The sequence below is a fragment of the Martes martes genome (genome assembly GCF_963455335.1).
Source record: "Martes martes genome assembly, chromosome: 10".
Taxonomy (NCBI): Eukaryota; Metazoa; Chordata; class Mammalia; order Carnivora; family Mustelidae; genus Martes; species Martes martes.
The window spans coordinates 98,358,773-98,366,302 of NC_137898.1; positions in this window are offsets into that span (position 1 = coordinate 98,358,773).

Here is a 7,530-nt window from a genome sequence, read left to right on the forward strand (position 1 = left end):
GCATTCTCTAGCATTTATCTCCCTGCTTCCTGCTCGTCTCAGGACTGTCTTAGGGAGTTATAACATCTCTCCTCTCCAGCCCTGCAGCCTGTGTCTGTTGTAAGTCACATATTTGACTGCGGTCAGAGTGGAAGGGAACTGACTGGATGACATGTTGGGTGTCTTTCCGTACATCCACCAGCCTCCTTCCCCACATTTTAAATTAATTGAACTGAGAGCCAGAAGAAATGGAAGGAGGCTGAAGTGTTCATTGGCAGAGCCTTCTTTGGTCCCAAATCCTGAGAACCATCCTCTCTTCTCTTTGCTCCAGAGTTATTTCTAGCTGGATGATTTTTCATAAACATTGCCCTAAGAGTGGGGATAGATTCCCCCAGTGTAAAAGATGTTTTTCTAGAAGAAGTTAATTTCCTTTAGAATCAATGCTAATTTTTTCACACCCAAGAAGGTACCAGAACATTCTCGAACTTCCTAACTTCTTCTTTTCCTCCTTCTTCTTCCTCCTCCTCCTCCTCCTCCTCCTTCTTCTTACTCTTCTTCAGAGGGAGAGAGGGAGCACGCACGTGTGAGTTGGGGGCGGGCAGAGCGAGAGAGACATTCTTACGCAGGCTCTGCACCCAGCTTGGAGGCCAGTGGAGGGCTCGATCCCACCACCCTGAGACCATGACTTGAGCTGAAAGCGAGCGTCAGACCCTTAACTGACTGAGCCACGTAGGCGCCTCTTCAAACTTCCGAGCTTCTAAGTGGAAATCTGTGACTGAACATTTTTGAAGTGTCCAGAGATATGTGGAAGAATAATATATGTCCTGGGGAAGTCTAGATAATTAAATACTCTGACAAGAAATCTTTCCCTTTGCCTTTTTGTCTCCACATCAGCAAAGAGCCAAACATCAAGCTGTCCTCTGGTCTTGTCCCACTGAGTCCCTTGCTAAGTCTGATGATGAAAATCAGTCTGTTTGTCATTCACTTGAGACTTCGATGCTGGTAGGAAAGAGGATACTTCGGACTGTGCCCTAACTTCTTTCTGCTTCCAGGTTCCTGCTTTATCCTGGAGGAAGTATGGTATGGTAGAGTAGTGCATGAATTAATTAATTAATTAATCCACTTACTCATTCAAAACACTGTCTAGGTGCTCATAGTATGTGAAGTGCCAGGCCAATAGTCTTATTATTCAAGAGCTAAGAGTTTAGCTGTTCAGGATAAACATATACATAAGAAGGTAGACGGAAGTATTGTACATACTCTAATTAAAAATATGTAGGAACGATGGGGAGAAATGGATGATCTCTGGATTGATGAAAGGTACACTATGCCTGGTCGCACCAAGGGATTAAGATAGAAATGGAAAGTCTGGTGTTCTCTCAGAAGCACTTTGTACTTTTCCAGAAATTCCCTTAGTGTTTCTTAGTAACTGTTAGGAAAAGCCTTCATCCCACCTTGCTGACTTCCTGGTGCTGGGGGTATGGGAGCACCTGTTGCTCGAAGTGCCCTGGTGTAGAAATCTGACCTAGATAGAGTCTGACTTCCTATAAGAATCCATAATAAATTTTACATTGCAGATCTCAATATGAATGAATGTGTGAATGAATGAATCTGTGACATGGGTCCTTTTCCTTAGCTTTGTTACCAACTCATTGGATGACCTCCTTGGCTTTCCTTTTTAATAGTTGTAAAAATGGCTGCTCTGTCTTATTTCTTCGGGGCTGAGGGGGAAAGATCAAGCCAGAAAACCAAGGAAAACTTTTGAAATATTTTAATTACTTGAAAAACTTCACACATATAAGGCGATGCTGTTAATCATTGTCTTTTTGAAAAACATCACATAGCGAAGGCAGGCAGGTGGGACGGAAGAGAGGGATGGAGGGAAGGAAAAAAAACAATGGATAGAATCAGAGACTGAGAGAGGAGGCAACAGAAGAGAAGAATAAAATGAAACCCATAGTTAGATGCCCGAATCCAGGCTGCCACCTGGATTGGCACCATGATGCCAAGATATGGAGGAAGCACTGGGAGAAAGAGAGAGTCTGCTCAAGAAGGATCTCATTAGCCTCTGGGGCAGCTGGGTGGCTCAGTCGGTTAAGTGACTCTTCATGTCACCCTAGGTCCTGATCTCAGCGTCCTGAGATCAAGCCCCATGCTGGGCTCTGCGCTCAGCGGGGAGTCTGGTTGAAGATTCTCTCTCCCTATGCCCTTCCTCTCTCTTTCTCTCCTTCAAATAAAGAAATAAACCTAAAAAAAAAAAAAAAGGGTTCTCATTAGCCTCAAAGACTGTGACCTACAAGGTTTGTTTTGACTTGCTATTCAGGGACTGAAACTGATCTTTGCTGCTTCTACTCAATTTATAGCAGTCAAGGAAAACTTTTCTGAATAAATAAATGACATGAAACCACCCCTCACTAGCTCCTTCACGGCCTCAGACACGAAATACTATATGGCTCATGGAAAACTACTAGCCGAAACATAGAGAATACCAGGTGTTGCATTAAAAGCTTGGTCAATTGTTGTCATCACAGATAGAACAGCAATTTTTATTACAAACATTCACACCTGTGTAGCAGGACTTCAAAGGAAAAATTTTAAAACATTAGAGAGGCAATCGCACTGTTCGTGCCCATGCTGTGCCCCGAGTGCTGTTGTAGGTCTCTAGAGGGTGGTAAGAGGGCTTAGGATACGGACAGGGACCTGAGAACTCCAAAGGTATGGAGGAAGAGTTCTAGTTTTTGGTGCACTATATTGTTTAGAAGGGATTACATGGTATGCAGAGGAGAAAAAAAAAAAAAGGCAAATAGCCAATCCCATGGGATAGAGTGGGAAGAAGATCTGGGGGTCTGAGGGCCTAGGCTCTAGTTCTGACTCCTGGCTGAATGGGCGGCCGTGCTGAGCCATGTCAACTTTCTCAGAGACAGGCCCTCTACAAGATGAAGAGATTAGAGTAAAGGGTCTCTGCAGTTCCAGACTCTTTACAAACTAAATAAAGTTCATGTAGTTCCAAGAGAGTATTGGGCTATAATAACAATACAGTTATTGCTAGAGCTAACATAATTTATTGTGTACTAAAATCTTTGTGCATTCTTTCAGTCAGTCCTCATGCAATCTTATAAAACAGGTATTTTCCTACCCATTTAAAAAAACCATTTATTTGTTTATTTGAGAAAGAGAGAGGGAGAGTACGAGTTGGGGGAGGGACAGAGGGTGAAGGGGAGAGAACCCTTAACCAGACTCCCCGCTGAGCACGGAGCCTGACATGGGGCTCGATCCCAGAACCCTGAGATCATGACCTGAGCCGAAACCAAAAGTCGGTCGCTCAGCCGACTGAGCCACCCAGGTTCCCTGAGATTAAGTTTTTTGACAATCAAAATTGTGAGACCGTAGAATGAGATTTTGTGTGACACCATGCTTTTTTTTTTTTTTTTTTTTTTAAATCTGAGGGTCTTTTTAAAGGACCCTCAGATTAAAAAAAGCTCAGATTGTGTTATCTATCTTAGTTTAGGTTCATCTTGTTCCCGGGGAGTGTCCTGGCCATCAGAAATGACAAATACACAGCATGCCTGTCACCAGTCCCCTCTGCTGCACCTGGGGCAGCCAGCACTACCGACCACCCTGGCACTCTTTCTCTCTGAAGCCTGCTCTGGTCCGAGATAATCAAGACAGGATTTCAGGAAATTCAAGAAATTCAGGAAACTTCAAGCAATTGAAGGTAGGATACAAGTTAGAAGGTGATTGTCCTCCACGGTTAGTGGATTTTGCAATGTCCCTTGAGGAATCGTGATTCTTCCTTCTAAATATCACTCCATCACTGTTGTCTCTACTGCCCTGCCTCTCATTTGTTTCTGCCCAGAAAACTGATAAGTTTCCCCTAACAGACTCCGTGTCCCAGCCTTGATCCCCTCGCATCCGTTCTTCATGGCTTGCCCTTTACCCTTCTCTACCCCGACCCTGATAGTGCCATCACCCCACTGGAATGCTCTGATGGCTACATATCCTCTTCAGAAGCAAGCCCCAAAACTGTATGGACACTACGGCCACTTCTCATTTTCCTCCTGCTTGCTCTCGTCTGCCCCAATTCACCCTAAATCTGTATAATCTCACTTATATGGAGAATCTTAAAAAAGCTGAACTCATAGAAACAGAGCAGCATGGTAGTTGCCAGGAGCCAGTGGGGAGGGTGTGGGAAATGGGGAGATGCTGGTCAAAGGGTACAGACTTCTGGTATAAGATGATTATCTTTTGGGGCTCTGACATTCAGACAGCGTGGTAACTGTAACAACACCGTATTATATACTTGGAAGGTGCTGAGAGCGGATCTTAAATATTTTCACCAGACACAACAAAAAGATAACTATGTGAGCTAGTATATGTGTTAACTAACCTTATTGTGATGATCATTTCACAATGTATACATATATCAAATCATCACAGTGTATACCTTAAACTTACACAGTGTTCCTTGTCATTCTATCTCAATAAAGCTGAAAAAAAAAATCCCCCAAAGTCACCGTTATTCGAGCCCTACCAAATTACTTGGATTCCTTAAAACTCCCTATGCTGTTTCTGCTTTAATATCTTTCCATATACCCTGTCTCTCTCCTTCTTTACAAATATACTCACACCTTTTTTTCTGCCTAACAAACTTCCTGCATATGCTTTAAATCTTAGTTCAAGCATCAATCCTATAAAGCCTCCCCTGACTCACCCGGGACAGCTGGCTGCTTTTTCTTGAGCTTTCTCTCTTGGGCTTTCAGAAGCAAGGACTTGTCTTCTTCACCCCAGTACCCCGATGCTTACTATAACATCTGGCATGTGGTACATTATGAAATTTGATTAATAAAAATATACATCACATGACATGCCCGTATTAGTTTTCCCCAGTCCTTTTGGAAATGAATACAGTAAAAGAGAATTGAAACCAGGTTTTCTGACAAGCACTCCTTTTGATTTTTCTCCCTTTCTATCGCCAGCTGAGAGTCTTATTACTTGGACCTCCGAAATGGCCTCCTTCGGGGTTTCCTGGGTCCAGAGTTTCTCTCCACCAAACCACCCTGCATCCCATCCACGAGCAGATCATTCTCCTTAAAATTAAGATCGATTCCACTTTTCTGTGTAAAACTTTAATCTTCCTCTCTTCTACCTCATAAACTGCCAACTCCTTGGCCCTATACGTACCGCTTCCCGAACTATCCATGACCTTATTTTCCCACTTTAGCCGACACTTCTTCCCAGGCAGGCCTTTCCTGCTGCACCATTGGTGTGGCTTTCTAGGGCTGATGTGCACCTTGATTGCTTACCTGCCCACCTTTGCCCGCACCAACCTCTTTTGTTTGGGTTGTCTTTCATTACCATCCTCAGCTCACTGTCACTCTTCTGCCGTATCCTTTTGCCTGTCCTCCTTCTTCTTCATGATTCTTCTTTCTGTACCCCACTCAGAAGCAATTCTAGCATTTCTAATCTCCTTCTACAACACTTAGGTGCGTTACACTACCTCCTTGGACCTTGTCATATATGCATTATCTTGCAGAAGCCAGAACGTTGGGGTCCTAATTCTAGCTTCACTCTTTATAAGTGAAAGTGACTTACTCATCTTTGAAATGGGAGTGGTGATAGATACTTATCGATCTTTTGTTAGAGAATGATAAGGATCAAGTATGAAAATGGTATTTGTGTGAAATTATCGTAAACAGTAAGGAGGCTCTTGTTACACACTTTATCCTTTATGTCGGTTTGCTAGGCTTATGAAAGCCAAACCTGTCTCTTGTACCTAACACTTTCCCTTTGTATCCTGAACACTTTAAAGCTTGGTGCCCTGCTTATCACAGGTGCTCAGGAAGTATCTATTAAATGAATGATGAATCATCTCCACAGGAAAGAGAGTGGGCCAGCTAATTGTCCTTGTAGGGTTTGTTTGTTGACAAATGAGACTAGGGATCATCTAGAAATATGAGATCATGGAGGTTTGCCGACATTCTCCTTTCAAGCTTCTCTTCCCTCAACCTCCCTGATATACTCGCACCCGAACCTGCTTGTCCCTAGTTCTTCCTGGCTGTCACTGTGTTTTAGAGAGTAGAAAGCAGGATGGTGAATGTCTGCTATTCATTTTCCTTGAGTGCTTGTGCATGGTAAAACCACTGGGCCCTTTGCCCAAGTCAAAGACCCGGGATGTGTTACCGGACTGAACATATTTTCTTGGTTATGGCAAAAGTGACGAAGGCCTGTGAACTATTCCAGGATATTATGGAGGGAGAATCAGAGAGCTGAAGTTAGAAATCTGTCCCCACAGATAGCTTGGTGGCTCTTATTTTTAGTGTTGTACTAAAATCACCACCTAAAATGTGCCCTCTAATGAACAACACTGCCAAAATTAAAGAGTAGTTCTGGACATTATTATGAAAGTGAACAGATCCTCAAATGAGGGACAGTGGTGCAGCTGGGATGCCTGAATAAGATCTCATTAAGTTTTACCTTTGTGGAATAGTGGAGGCAGGTGTCCAAGGGTTTTTCAGTTCTGTGCCAAGACGTGTCAGGACCTAAGTCAAAAAGACAAATCACTGATGCTAAGCCTGTCTTTTTCTACAGGAATTTTTGCATTAATTTTACTTCTTACCGTGCTGCATTAATACATTTTTTATCTTGATTATTGAGATTTTTTTATGTACCTTAAATCTGTGCCTGAGGCAAGTGCCTCACAGCTTGTGACCCTAGTCCCAGCCCGAATTCATTTGATTTTAATCTGTGTATCTGTGTGTGCTCTGGTAGCAAGTGCCTTATAAAAAACAAACAAACAAACAAACAAAAAAACCCAACCAAACAAAAAAAAGTTGTCTCAATAATAGAAAAAGTGCCTGCTTCCTTGATGGAGAAGATAATGAATCTATACAACATAGCCCAGAAAGTTACAGAATAATTGTTATCCTCATACTATCAACATTTAGGGAATAATTGGTTTTAGAATTCTGCTAGTATTTTCTAGAATGCTGTGGTCAACATCCCCCACCAGAATGGCATATTTGTTACAATCACTGAACCCCCATTGCCACATTGTCATCACCCAGAGTCCATCGTTTATATCAGGGTTCACTCTGGATGGTACATTCTCAGGGTTTGAACAAATATATAATGACACGAGCCCACTACTTGGGTATCAGACAGAGAATCACTGCTCTTAAAATCTTCTGTGTTCTGCCTATTCTTCCCTCCATCCTTAACCTATGCAACCCCTGAGTTTTTCCCTCTCTCCATAGAGAGATATCGCATATCATGTTGTTGGCCCCATATAGTGTGTAGCCTTTTCAGGTTAGCTTCTTCCTCTTACTCCTAGGTATTTATGTTTCCTCCATGTCTTTTCATGGCTTGATAGCATCTTTCTTTTCAGCACTGAGTAATGTTCTATTGTCTGGATGTTATGAGGTCCATTTTCATATGAGGAAAACAAGGCTCAGTGAGATAAAGCACCTGTACAAAAGTCAAAGTGAGCAGAGAGCCAAGGTTTGAGCTCCACATCTCTTGTTGCCAACTGGAATGCTATTGCCATGATCCAGT